The sequence below is a fragment of the Lissotriton helveticus genome, chromosome 2_1, assembly GCF_964261635.1.
Source record: "Lissotriton helveticus chromosome 2_1, aLisHel1.1, whole genome shotgun sequence".
NCBI classification, from domain to species: Eukaryota; Metazoa; Chordata; class Amphibia; order Caudata; family Salamandridae; genus Lissotriton; species Lissotriton helveticus.
In genome coordinates, this window is record NC_136059.1 from 598,657,096 (window position 1) to 598,671,139 (window position 14,044).

Below are 14,044 nucleotides of genomic sequence, written 5' to 3' on the forward strand. Positions count from 1 at the left end.
TCGGAGATGCTGCCCATTAAATTGGAGAATTTTGTCTGTGGATGACGAACAGTCATCACTGTAGAGAGCTTGATAGAACCAGCTAAAAATATCTCTGATCGACATTGGATCAACCACTAACACACCATTCTCACCCCTAATGTGATGAATAGTGTTAGCACTGGAACCGTCCTTTATTTTGAAGGAAGCGTGTTGCGCCATATCGCCATTGTTTTCAAAGCTGATCAGCTATCTAGCGCAATGGTTTTAACTGCCTGATCCCAGATTTGTTTCCTGAGCAAAGCTGGCACAGCAATAAACTGCTCAAGAAGGGCCTCAAACTGGGGCCTGTCCCTAGCTATAATGCTCAATCCTAGATTGGACTCTAAAATTCCAAAAGTCCAACAGCCCTCCATCTCTGCCGCCATAACCGCCTTTTGTTGATGAGCTGCAATATGAAGCATTTGTCCACAGCATGAAGCCTTACATTCGTCCCAGACTACAGAGGGTGATGCTCTCGTAAGTGAGAGCTCATAGCATCGACACAGCCGGTGTCTAATGTGAGTATGTGCTCAAATGGCCACCCGTGGGGCCCTGATGCCTGAATAGGCCCAGTAAATTGAATAAACAGAGGCAGAGAATTGTGGTTGGATATTACCCTTGGGTTAAGAGGCAGCTCGGAAGAGGAAATACGCAAGTTGCTAATTAGAACCATATCTAACCAAAACCAACACAACCACCACCACCCGACGCAACTGGGACAAGAATAGAATAATATCTCACTGCCTCCCTCAGCTCAACCATACCTCCGACACCCATAGACGCCAATACCTCAACACGCAGCCTTCACTGATGGATCTCCAACTGCTCCGACCTGCTGGTGCCCCTCAAGATAGCATCCAGCAAGCAATCGTCCTAGAAAGCCAGCTAGATCACTCCTGTCCCCCACAAGTCAAGACGCAGCTGTAGATGGATCGAGAAGAGATGGAAGAACAACAAAATCCCGGAAACCCATGCAGCCTTCAATGCCGCCGCCTCCGCACACTCCTCAAAACCGCAAAGAAAATGGCCCTTGAAGTCAGAATCAACACCAACGCACACAACGGCAAATAACTCTTCACCATCGTCAAGGAGTTCACCAAACACCACAGAAGTCCCACCCTCCAAAGACCTCTGCAACAAACTTAGAACCTACTTCCACAACAAGATCAAACAGATCTACAACAGCTTCAACACCCAAGACCCTCTCATCACTCCTGCCACTACCTCACAAGATGCCACTGCCTCTCCACAGATCCTGCTCACCACAAACAGCACCCTCAAGACCTCGAAGAGCATCCACTCCGGAGCCCCCTCGGACCCCTGCCTGCACCACATCTTCCACAGAGCTGCCACCACCATCGCCCTCGAACTAAGTCGCACCATCAACTGCTCCATTGAGTCCCACCTTCCCCTATGACTGGAAACACACCAAGCTCAACCCCCTGCTGAAGAAACCATCAGCCGACCAACAGACTTCAAGACTCATCTCCCTGCTCCCCTTCCCAGCCAAGGTCATTGAGGAGACCATCAATGTCCAAATCTCAGAGTTCATCGAAGCCAACCACATCCGGGACTCCTCTCAATCCAGCTTCCAAAGCAACCACAGCACCGAGGCCACCTTCATCCCAGCTACCGACGACATCCTCTTCCTCCTCGACAGGGGAGAAACAGCAGTCTTCATCCTCCTCGACCTCTCAGCCTCCTTCGACACCGTCTGCCACCGCACCTTAATCACGAGACTCCACAACGCTGGCATCTGCAACAAAGCCCTGAACTGGATCTGTTCTTTCTTCACCTGTAGAATACAGTGAGTCACACTTCCCGTGTTCCTCTCAGAACCCACAGAGATCAGCTGCAGGGTGCTCTAGGGCTCCTCCTTGAGCCTCACACTTTTCAATATCTACATATGGAGCCAGTAGCGCACACGCCCTCCTGTGCAGAGAAAAACCATGAAGTGGACAATACCCTATAAACGAGATCTGTTAACAAGGGAGCTTCTTCCTGGGCGAGGTCCGTCTCCTGGAGACAGATCATTTGTGGCTGGAGGGTGTCCAACTCCTCAAGCACCACCTTTTTCAGCTACTTAACCCCATTAATGTTCCACAACAGAATATGCAGTTGGTGGCCCAGACACCTACTGTCACCTATCACAGTCATTGAAATTTGAGAGAACCAGCCCTCAAATCATCACAGAACCAATCCCCTACCCCAACGATCTTGGCCTTGAGAAACCCTCCCTACGGGGAGCCCTCCTATTATAGGAAAAGGCACTATAAAGCCACTATAGATGGTAGGAACTTAAACAAAAGCCTAAGTGTTCTCAGCCGATGGGCTGCCACTTTGTTAACAATTCCTGAACCTTTGAGCCATCGTAGCAAAAAACGGTTTGGTTGCAGGTTCCATAAGAGAGACAGTAGCCCCCAACTTTAAGAGCGCTGGAATATGCTCTGAGCGCTGCCAATTCCTCACCAGCGTTTGAAGACAAATATCAGAGTGGACAAAAGAGGCAATCCCACAGGAAATAGCAGGCACCTTTGGAGTAGCAGCACGTTAGATCTCTTGGCGAAGGATGAAATTCCCAATGTAAATAAGAATAGCCCCATGATAACAAGAGGGCTTGTTGGGAGGTCATAAAGGAAAATGATGTGCCCTCTGCATCATACAGTTCAGGTCTCAATCACTTAGAACTAGAAAGGCTTCTCAGAATAAACGAACCACAAACTCCCTGGGGCCATTACCCTCCATGCCTTTGGGCACCCCCAAGATGAGATTGTTTCTTTGTGATCGGTTTCCAGATCTTTAACTCTAATTGAGAGAGTGGTTGGCTGGATGTCCTGCTGGGAGATCAATAAGCTGTTTTCCACTACCTCAGTTTGGATGGTTTTCTGGGATGTCTTGCCTGCCCCAAGCTGGGATTGTAATATATCCATATTTTTTTACATCTTGCATAGCACCACTTGGGTTTTCTAGTTTGGTGGCCTTCAATGCAAGTGGATCTTTCCAGTAGTCCTCCCTATGTTACAGAAGAAGTCAGTAAATAACGCCCAGAGTGGGGCATTCTGTACGTCTTGTTGTGACGCTGCCAGCAGAGAACCTAACTGGGGAGGGGAGCAGACCCTTGATCGTAAACACCAGAAAGTGGCTGGCCCACCGTTGATGAAGTGCACCAAAGTAAGTGGAGAGTGATTGGTAGGTGTCAACTCAGGCCTGCCAGCGTCCCATGATAGTTCATCTGTAACCTCCAGTGAGGGCGTGGGATCGATTATCCCTTGATCAAAAGCTACTGAGACAAAGTCCTCAACTTGGGCAGTAGTCAGCTCCTCGAATCCACTCAGTCTCCATGAGGAGACTGATGTAGAGGGATCAATGCTTAAAGAGGCCTGCTTTGGAGACTCTATACAACTGAAACGGTCTTTAGCGTCTTTAACATCTAGGACAGACGTGACCGCTTGGTCCTCCTCCTTCTCATCACTATCTGGCCAGTCTGAGAGGGGAAAAAAGGCATCCTGGCCTTCACCCAGCAATTCAGCCAGGTCCAGAGCACTCATGCATACCCTGCACATTCCCCTCTCCAGCCGATGACTGACGGATAATCCCATCCATGTTGTGCTGCTGAGTCCACCTCAGCACGGCTAGAGAGGATCCTGTTGGGATTATAGACTTGTTGGCGCCAGTACCCGGTTCTGGTAAGCGAAGAGGGGTAGGATCTCGAGTAGCAGGCTCAGAATGCAGGTCAATACCCTTGCTTCCAAGGCTAGAGACGTCCAGTGAAGCTGTCGGGTAGAAGGGGGGAATGGGGAGTTAAAAGAGTCCAGAATTCACTGTGAGCCCAACAGCGTTCCCCCTCCCCATCCCGGCAGGACTGGCAGCATACATATTAATGCCAGACATCTTCTCCATGGGCTCAAAGTCTTGGCTAGGCAGAACTGGGCGGACCCCAGCTGATTCCAAATTAAGGGCAACTACTACAGATGAATGTGCTGAAGTTTGGCAACCCTTAGACCACTGGGGCTGCTGTGAGCACCCTCTGTTGATTTGCCAGGGAGAGGCAGCTTCCTTTCCAGTTTTGGTGAAAGCTGGGTGCTCATTAAATCAGGGTGTCTTTCTTACCTCAATAGCCCCTGACTGGCATACTGGTTAGCATACAATCAATAATGCACAAGGCAGCGTGCAGGAGCAGAGCCACTTCAGTCAGCTCCACAGCCTCTCCCCCTAGCTCCTGAAGTCTGGGAGACTTTGTTGTTAATGAAGGGAAAGAATGCAGCCAAGTGTTCAACCAAGTGAGCAGCGGGCAGAGCTGAGAGTTCGGGAGAAATTGCCAATTTTATGTGTCAAGGTAGAGATGGAGGAGGGGAAACAAAATATATTTTTTTGTACTCCTTAAAAGTTAATGACCCCATAACTTTAATGATACTAACTGGTTGAAATGAATGCATTAATCAACAAATGCACCTTTAAAAACAGTAAACAGTACACGTGGACAACATGCTGAAATTGCAAATTCTAATTCATTTACAAATGTCAAATAAATTAACGTTAAGAATATGGTTTGCATTTGCATAATAAATTGCATGATTTATGTTGCATAGAAAATATATTGTGGCAAATAATGCAGATGGTAAGTAAAATGGCTTTAATTGTCGCTTCTGCTAGGTAATACCTAACACGGGTTTTAGAATGGGGGTGGTAAACAGAAGGACTTGTGTATGCGGCTTGTGCTCGGAGTGAGAGATGTCCAGGCCAGCTTGAACTGCAGCAAGAGTCATGCCAAGAGCTCAGCATGAATGCATGGGAACAGGTGAGTCGATACACAATATAGTAACCAGTTGAACTACGTTTTGGACATTGCAGATCAGGAGAACTATTGTATGTGTTATTGTTTGCAAACCGGTTCCAGCAAGAAGGGCTATGAGGTGACCATCACCACCCCTCCAATGGACCAATTAGCGTGATTTCTACCCCCATAGATTGCAAGTTTTGAGTGTAGTGAGCCAGAGAATGGGGTATAAGAGGATTTGCCCTTTGGTTGTTGTTGTTGCTTCACCTATCCTGATGCTGCGACAGACTCTGTCATTCTGGGCTTATGAACTCTGACTGGGGAAGGAACAAGATTGTTGCGGGAGTTGCTACAGGAGGAGATTGTGCCGAGGAGGAGGGTTGGACAGTCAGTCAGGTTTAGGAGTCCTATCTGATGATCTGCGGTTCATCCATCCCTCCGGGTGAATCATTCTTGTCATCGCCCTATGGCCAAGGGTAATGAATATTTTCCGTTTCTATTCTAAAATATTGCTGGAAATCTGAATAATACTTTTAATGTATTTTGCCTAATAAACTTTACTTATCTGCTCGAAGAATTTAGCTAAAAATGTATGTTAAATCTAAACGAGTCTGTGGTTTTTTAAATAAAATATTATGATTTATAAATGTTAAAAGTTTAGTTGTAATTGAGCTGGACTTAATCACCATCAACTGATTCTACTAGTTGGTCCATCGACCAAAAGGCAGAGTACTTTGATGTTTAAACTGATAGAATCTTATATTAATGTATAAAATGTTGAGGTTATAAAGTCGTTAATATAACAAAGTACTGTCTGTCCAGCAGCTTGCTTCCCTTAGCGTTAAAACCAGAGTAAGGAGAATGAGTATAAGTGTGCGGTCTTATGGGCCCCATCGACGTAGAAAAGTATGATTGAGGTTGTGTAGATGTTCTCCTGGATTAGTGTTATTAGGAAAAAAATTATTTTTAGCCACGCTGGATCAGTAGAAACAATGAAACAAGCACTAAGAAACAAAGGGCCGTGGGTCAAATTTAGTGGGTTAACATTCCGCTGTCAGTATCCCAGGTATGCAGGATGCTGTAGTTGCCCTCGTTGAAATGCAGCATGCACCATCCTAGACTGGACCCCAGAAGTATTGTGATCCTGCTCCTGCTCCCAAGTTCCTCTGAGAGAGCTCTGCCAACGCCTCCGAGCACCAGAGTGTCCCTGGCGGAGTGCAGACTGCCTTTCATCTGCACTAAAACCAGTGCACTACAGAGCCCGAAAAATGAGGACCGAATAGGCTAGAAGGAAATGGCAAGCATAAAGGTGCTGTTATCTGTGGTGAGCCACTTCTACTCTTGCATCGGCGTTCACCAGAGATTTTCACCAGGGCTACTCGATATGCAGAATACCGGTAAGCCCGCTAGAGAATGGGGGCTGAAAATGATTGTCTGGGTCGAGGGAAGGGGGAGTGGATCAACTTCTCATTCCACCATTCCCTGTTATTGGAGGAGCCAGATTACCAACCACACTTGGCTGTCATCTGCCGCTAGCTGCCATGCCAAAACACCTGAACTGATTTGTTCTTGTCTTTGTGGCTTCTGGGTCTGTTTGTTGTTGCCTGTCTGGCAAGAGGAGCTCCACAATTTACTGCATATCGTAAAGTCTGTATTACTTTTTTGATCTGTATCCACCAACCATGGGGCTGAGTCACAAACTGCAATTTATAGTAAGTTTTATTGTACTACAGTAGTACAACACAACTTACTACAAAGTGCCATTAACAAACTGCACTTGTGTAGTAATTTACAGTTTATAGTAAAGTACAGTTTTGCAGTAAGTCCCTACCTCCCTTATTTTCAATGGGCAGGTGTTGCAGTAAGAGTGGTTGGCCATATGTAGGGCTGGACTTACTACAAAAGTGTAAGTTGCTACAAAAGTGCAGTTTGTGACTACCGGAAAGAAGTAAACGTACACAAAACTGTAAACTTACTCAAAAGTGTAAGTTACCTTTGTGAATCAGGCCCCATGATCATTTCACCTTCAGCATTCGGTACACCATAAACTAGCCTTCCTCCCTGAAAGTCTAAAGGCATGGCAGTATAGTTCATACTAACCTGCTAGTCTCCTTGCAATGTCTTTATTAATTGAATAGTTAAGAAATGGGTTGCGTGCTCCAGTCTTATTGGTATTTAAAACCAATACTGGAGAATTAAAATCCATATTAATCTTTAAATAAATCTCTTATCTCATCTTTGAGAGTATCTGCATTCTCTAATCAATTATAAACATTCTATATAGGGGCCGATTCCGACCTCGGTCGGTAGGGCACCGAATCGGGTTCGGCATTAGCGGATCCGATCCGGAGGCTGAATTTCCATCCGAGTCGTACACGGGTCCGCACGTCGAAGTACGATGCGAACAAGGGCGAAATCTCCGTCCGAATCGTTTCCGGGTCCGAACCCCTCCGTACGACTCGGTCACAAGCTAACCGTGGCACGCAATGGAGACATTTCACGACAGAGCTAGTACGATGCTAGATTCGGACAGCCAGATCGAGTCGGAGCGTCCGGCTCACAATAGCTCCCGGAGTTGGACTTTGGGAGTTCGCGTTGGACCCCCTGTTACCCGCAGTCTTACGACTCGGACACAGGGGAGACCCATGGGTCTACCCAACACAGGCAGGTACGGTGCGGATGGCACCGATGCGTACCCACTGTAGGGGGCACACTTGTCCGTGATGTACCCATTCAGTCAATGGGTGCCCATGTACGGGTTGTACGACCGGCTCCCATTGACTTCTATGGGAGTCCGACTGATCCGAGTCCGACAGCATACGGCCGCATCGTACTCGCTCGATCGGACTACAGGAGTCCAGATCGGTCGGAAAACACCCTGATCCGGCTCGGTCGGAGTGCTTTCCGACCCAGATCGGAATCGGCCCCTTAGTGTTCATCTTCTACTATTTTCATGGAGGCTTTCAGGTACGAGTTCAAGCACCATGGGCTGTATGATTTGAACAAGGTTTAGGGTTTTTTTAAGTTGTTTTGGATGCTTTGTACCAACGTTTATCTATGAGAATATGGTACATTTATTTTGCTTTAGAACATACACTCATTTGAACAGAAGGCACATTTTCCTTTTGCTCCTGAATTTTAATAAATATATTTTAACAAGTGGCCTGCCTCTTATTTATGTATGTAAATCACAAGCAGAGGTATTAGTAGTTGAAACAGACAATATGTTATAGTTCTCTACTGATATATGAGGGTTTGGAAATTGAACCAGCTCTAATAACACTTCATTCCCCCACCCCGTGTTACTGCAAATTGTGGTCGTGGGATTCTTGCACCAAATATGCACGGAAAATGCAATGAACCCCTCACTGGTTCCTGTGAATCCTTGTTCAAAGTAGGTAGAAGGCATATAAAAACACCAAAAAGTCAAATAATTAAGAACCAAGTCTTTGCGCAGCTCCAGTGGACAGCAGATTGGTAGCCTGTCGAACCTGGTCCTGCTCCCTCTCCCAGAAGCACAGTGAGAAACTTGGGTATTCTACTGGAGAACAAGTGATCTATGAAAGATCAGGCGACATCTACCTATGGCATGTGCTTCATGACAATGCGCCCCTTTAGGAGGCTCTTTCAGAAGACCCTCATCCAGGCCCTGATAATCAGGCGCTTGTTGCAGCATCAAATAAATCCCTTCACGCTAAAATGCAAGTGGTACAAAATACTGTAGCCTGACTGGTTAACAAACAGCCACTGGGTACATCTTCAGCCCCCCTGCTCAAAGACCTCCATTGGCTCACCATAAAGAAAAGAGTAATTTTTAAACTCCTGTGCCTGACCCATAAAGCCTTGTCAGGCAAAGGACCCAAATATCTACAGGACAAACTGGTTCCCTACAAACAGAGGATTTCTTCACTTCGGAAAAAAGCTCAAAACTTGCCTTTTCCACATGGTTTAAGAGCCCAGCCATCAATCTGAATAATTCTGCCTGGTTTGGTTGCTTATGTCAGACACTCCAGGATTTCGCGGTTTGCCGCGAAATCGGCACTTTTGTAAAAATGCCGCGATTTTTACAAAAGTGCCAGTGAAATCGGCACTTTTGTAGAAATCGCGGTATTTTTACAAACGCTAATCCCTGCCGCTATATCCTGGGGGGTCTGTTTATAGGGGAAACCGCCTTGGACCGGGCCCCTGACTTAATCTTTCCGGGACCATAATGTGTTATTTGCTAGCAGTGGGTGGAAACGCACAAGCAGTCAAACATGTGGGGGTCTTTAGACCTCTACCTATCATCACATAAACCGCCATAGGCGCAGAACAAAGACATAACTGAGGGCACACTCTGCAACCTATGCGTTAACAAAAAGCCCTGCACACCTCTCATCTCCTACTCCTATCTCTTTACTGTTCCCTTAGGGTCCGGGGCGAGGGGCAGGATACGGGCGAACACAGATAAGCGAACGACGTGACACAACGTCAAGCAGGACTTGGAACATGTACGATGGAATCCGAACTTTTAAATACCGATCTATCGAACAACCTCAAGAATACGGACTACCGCCCCCCCCCCCCCCTCTCTCTCCCTTTCCCCTTTCTCATTCCCTTTCCTTCTTCCTTTTTCTTCCTCCGTCGACTTTCTTCTTCCACTCATGTATAATCCTTGCTCCATGTAAATATATATTTTTTTATATACAATAAAGAATTTCAGAAATAAAAAAAAAAGAAAGGCAGTTTGTCATACATTTATAAGTACTGGTAATTTACAGCTGGTAATCAATTCTTGACTTGCATAGTTTTGACAATGTATTCACATTTCTGAGTCTTTCCTTTAGTGCAGGCAATAAAACAGCTAGATATAATTACAAAAAGGGATCCAATAACATAACAACATATGATAAGGATACCTGTTAGTTAGGGATAGTGTAGTAATGTTATTATTCCAGTGCTCGAGATGAGCGCATGCAGCCGTCCACGAGGTCCTTGCATGTGATCATCTCGTGTACAAACTTATTTACATTTAACTGTGTTCCACGTTTCGCGCCCTTTACTGTTTAGCGGACTTTCAAGCAACGTTTATTTTTGTGCTTGAATCCGTAGTAGCTGGACGCCGTGGTCGTGGGTCTATTCTGTTTCTGAATAAACACCCTTTTATTCAACAACTGTCTGCTGTCTTACATTCAACATATCGGCAACAATAGGGTTACACACCCACCGATTATTTCACTAAATTTTATGGATTTCACTTTTTCTAGCTTGGATTACGATCGGCAACCTTCTTGCTTGCTGCACCGCCTGGATTGTCTTTTTCCTCAACTACACGCGAGTCTTCCTTCTCATATTTCATTCAATCTACCTTCACGGATCCTCATGAGAGACGCTGCTCATTTCAGCGTTTAACACGAGATCGATCACACCGATCACCAACTCCACGTTTTCCTCCTTGCCACGCCTTCTTCTTATTCAATGGAGCACCGCACAGCATTCAAAATGAGATTGTGCAAGTTGATCTCCAACTCTACGTGTTCCCCTCCCATTTTGCCCACGTCATTTAAAGGAGCAGCTTTCATTTCCAGTTTTGGGAACCTGCATGCGCTATTCCCAACTGCAACATTTAAAATTGGAAGGGTTCATTGTCATCTCGGCTTCTCTTTGATGTTTTGGTGTATTTCATTAATCTGGTTTATGCTAACATCAACACATGTTCAGGCAGGAGCCTTCTTTGAACGTGTATTGTTGATTGGTTAGCCTTCAAATCTTAGAGCGTTCACTCAGGTACTGTCACATTTTATTATTCCTAACTACTGGTGACATTCAAAATTAATTTTCTCTTCAAGCACAAACTTATTTCTCAGGCACCTCCTTTCTTTTCACTGTTACATATTGTGTCTTTACAATTTATAATATATCTGACTACACCTGCTTTGCCTTATTTTGCTGATTTTTAAACTTCATAATATTACTCTCTTGTTACTCAGCATGGCTTCCTCTCAACAGATTGCAGCCCCTCCTCCTTTTTTACAGTCTCCTGGTAAACCTATTGTTAAATTGCGTCAATGGATTACAATTTTTGACAACTATTTAGTGGCAATTGACGCCACAGTTTTTTCACCTGCACGTAAAGTGGCTGTTTTATACAGTTGTATTGGTCTTGCAGCACAAAAGGTTTTGGTAACTTACCTTATGTGCCTCATGCAGGCTCAGGTGATGATTGGGACCCTTTTAAAGTGATGAAGAACTGAGTATTATGCTAAAACGTCATAATTTCTTTAAAAGAAAACAAAATATTGACGAAACAGTAGAAGAATATATTGCAGAACTGAGAATACTGGTATCTACGTGTGAATTTGGTGCAAATGCAGATTACGCCAGCAGAGATCAATTTGTTTTCAGATGTTTTTCTCATAAGATACAGGAAAGACTGTTGAGCTGCAGGAACCCCACCTTAGCTGAAACCATTGATACAGCGAAGTCAATTGAATGCTCCATGGTCTCCTCTAAAGCTATTCATGATGGGCCAATTTGTAAAATCTCTTACTACTCAACCTGAAGCAACTGTTTCTGTAATTTCAAACACCAACAGTTCTGGAAAATCTTTTCCAAGAAAAACTTTAATATGTTACAGATGTGGCTCTAGACCACATATTGGAAACTCTCCCAATTGCCCAGCCATTGGCAAGAAATGTAGTGCATGCAAAATATTTTACTACTTTCAAGGTGTGTGTAGAAGGAGAACAATGAAAATTAACAGCATAGACTTCTCTGAGGATTTACAAGCTGTTTCAGAAAAACTCACTAATGTTGTTGTGACAATTGAATGAGTGATATAGGTGCAGCTAAAGGTCCGTGGTGTGATGTTTTTATTGCATAAGTTCCATTCCAACCTTTAGCTGATTCTGGGTCTCCCATCACAATTCTTTCTGAAATTTATTTTCAAAATGCATGTCATGGTTCTATATCACTTACTCTCACGGATGTCAATCCCAAGGCATTTGGAGAAACTGAAATTGACATGATTGGTTACTTCATATCTAAATTGATATGTTTAGGACGTCATGTTTTTACAAAAATGTACGTTGCAATTAAGAGCACAAACATTGTTGGCTGGCAGGATCTTGCAAAAATTGGAATTTACCTTAAACCAGGCTCTGACAACCCTATTGTCCTTGGTGATTTACTAAAAGGATATGTTACAGATGATACTGACAATATGGATATGCTGGCTATTAATACTTCTTCCTTTTCAGATCTTCCTACTGATGTCAAGGAGATTATCAACCAGTTTCCTATGGTTCTTACCAATAAAATTGGTACTGTTCTGGGTTTTGAACACCAGATAAGACTTAAACCAGATGTTCAACCTGTTGTGCACAAAGTTAGACCCTTACCTCTCAGTGCCAAAGATGATCTTAAAAAGGTACTGGATAATCTCTGTTCTGAGGGTATTATTGTTCCTTGTGATTCCTCTCAGTGGGTTTCTCCCATCATCGTTTGCAGAAAATAAATCAAGCGAGGAGAGACTCTGTGCTGACTTGCGCTCTTCAAATAAAAACAAACATCCTCATAGATTGTCACCCTCTTCCGAAAATCCATGACCTCGTAGCAGGTTTAGGAGGTTCCATGTATTTTTCTCTAATTGACCTACGGTCTGCATACCATCAAATTCCCCTCAGTGTCGATTCTCAAGAGCTCACCACTTTTATCACTCCCTTTGGGGCATTCAAATATCTTGGGCTGCCGTTTGGTCTAGCCTCCGCAGCTAGCGTGTTCCAGAAACTTATGGACTCACTTCTCAAAGATATTCCTGGAGTCCAGGCATATCAAGACGACATTCTGGTTCACACTAGCAGTCGTGAGGGACATAATTTCACCTTAGCCAAGATTTTGTCAAAATTGTCTACCTCTGGAATGACCATAAGACATGAAAAATGCAAATTTGGTGTTCAAACTCTTGATTATTTGGGTCACACACTTTCTCCAGAAGGTATCAAACCTAAACTATCCCTGATCAAAGCTGTACATGATGCATCACCTCCCACAGACAGAGATGCCCTGCGTTCTTTCCTTGCTTTAGCTGAGCACTACGCTTGCTTTGTAGATGGTTATGCCCAGATTGTTGAATCCCTTCGAGCTTTACTTAGGAAAGGTGCAAAAGTTTTGTGGAGTGATGACTTACAAGATACCTTCAAACAGGTCAAGTCATTATGGAACGTGCTCCTGCCCTTCAACCATTTCAGGATGATTGCAAATGTTTTTTAAATGTGGATGCTAGTTTGTCTGGTTTGGGTGCTGTTCTTTGTCAATGGGTGGGAAACAAGGAACACACAATTGCATTTGCCTCTAGAACACTACAACCTCCAGAAACACGCTACAGCACAATTGAAAGGGAAACACTTGCATGCGTTTGGGCCATTCAGAAGTTTAGATCTTTTATTTGGGGATGAGAATATGACATTTTCACTGACCATAAACCATTGGTTTACATTCTTTCTGGAACTGGTCCCAATAAGGCTTTCGCAAGATTAATACGTTTACTTTCCACATTGCAAGAATACCATTTTGTAATCAAACACTTACCTGGAGAGAAACATTTCAGAGCAGGTTGTCTTTCTAGAATGTCTTTGGGAACTGAATACAAAGAGTGTGATACTGATATTTCTGAGTGTGTGATGGCAGCTGTAGATGCTGTTATAGAATTTCCTCCTATTTCTGAGCACACATGGAGAGAAGAATATGTTAAGGATCACAATCTTGGGGGCGCTAGGTGGCGCACGAGCGGAATGGCCGCGGATCTCTAATAATCCTGAATTTATCCTGGCTGAATGACCCTGTAGACACCCGAAAAGACGGTAATCTGCTGGCTCAGGTCTTGGAGCAGACAGTATGCTGTAGTTTTGTCGAGGGTGGAGTGAACTAGGACTCATCCTGTCCGCTCGAGAAGTGGTGCGGCTTGCACTTGAAGACGCGACGGAACCTGGGAGCGACGACTGCAGCGACGCAAGCACCGAGGCTCCCATGTGGGATATAGGCCGCACACCCGAAGCGGCCTGAGAACCTGGGGGTGCAGGCCTGAGACCTGACTGCATCAGCTGCAGAGAGGAGATACACGCTCCGGCGGCCCTGGAGTGCTGATTGCCATACGTCAACACACAAGTAAGGAGGTACTGACTGGCAATAACAGTGGGCCGCGGTGACAAGATGGCGGACATTACCAGAGCTCTGGCACAATAACCGAGTGGCAGGCCGTTATATTGC

The 14,044-nt window shown here is 44.9% G+C and overlaps 1 protein-coding gene across 1 annotated transcript in view; it reads right to left on the bottom strand.

Annotated features, from left to right (window-relative positions):
• Positions 1–10,104, bottom strand: part of LOC144818167 (baculoviral IAP repeat-containing protein 1-like) — a 1,283,508-nt gene extending 1,273,404 nt beyond the window's left edge. The window contains exon 1 of the mRNA XM_078675291.1: positions 10,005–10,104. The gene's annotated coding sequence lies outside the window, so the exon portion shown is untranslated. The remainder of the gene's footprint in view (positions 1–10,004) is intronic.
• Between the last annotated feature and the right edge of the window lie 3,940 nt (positions 10,105–14,044).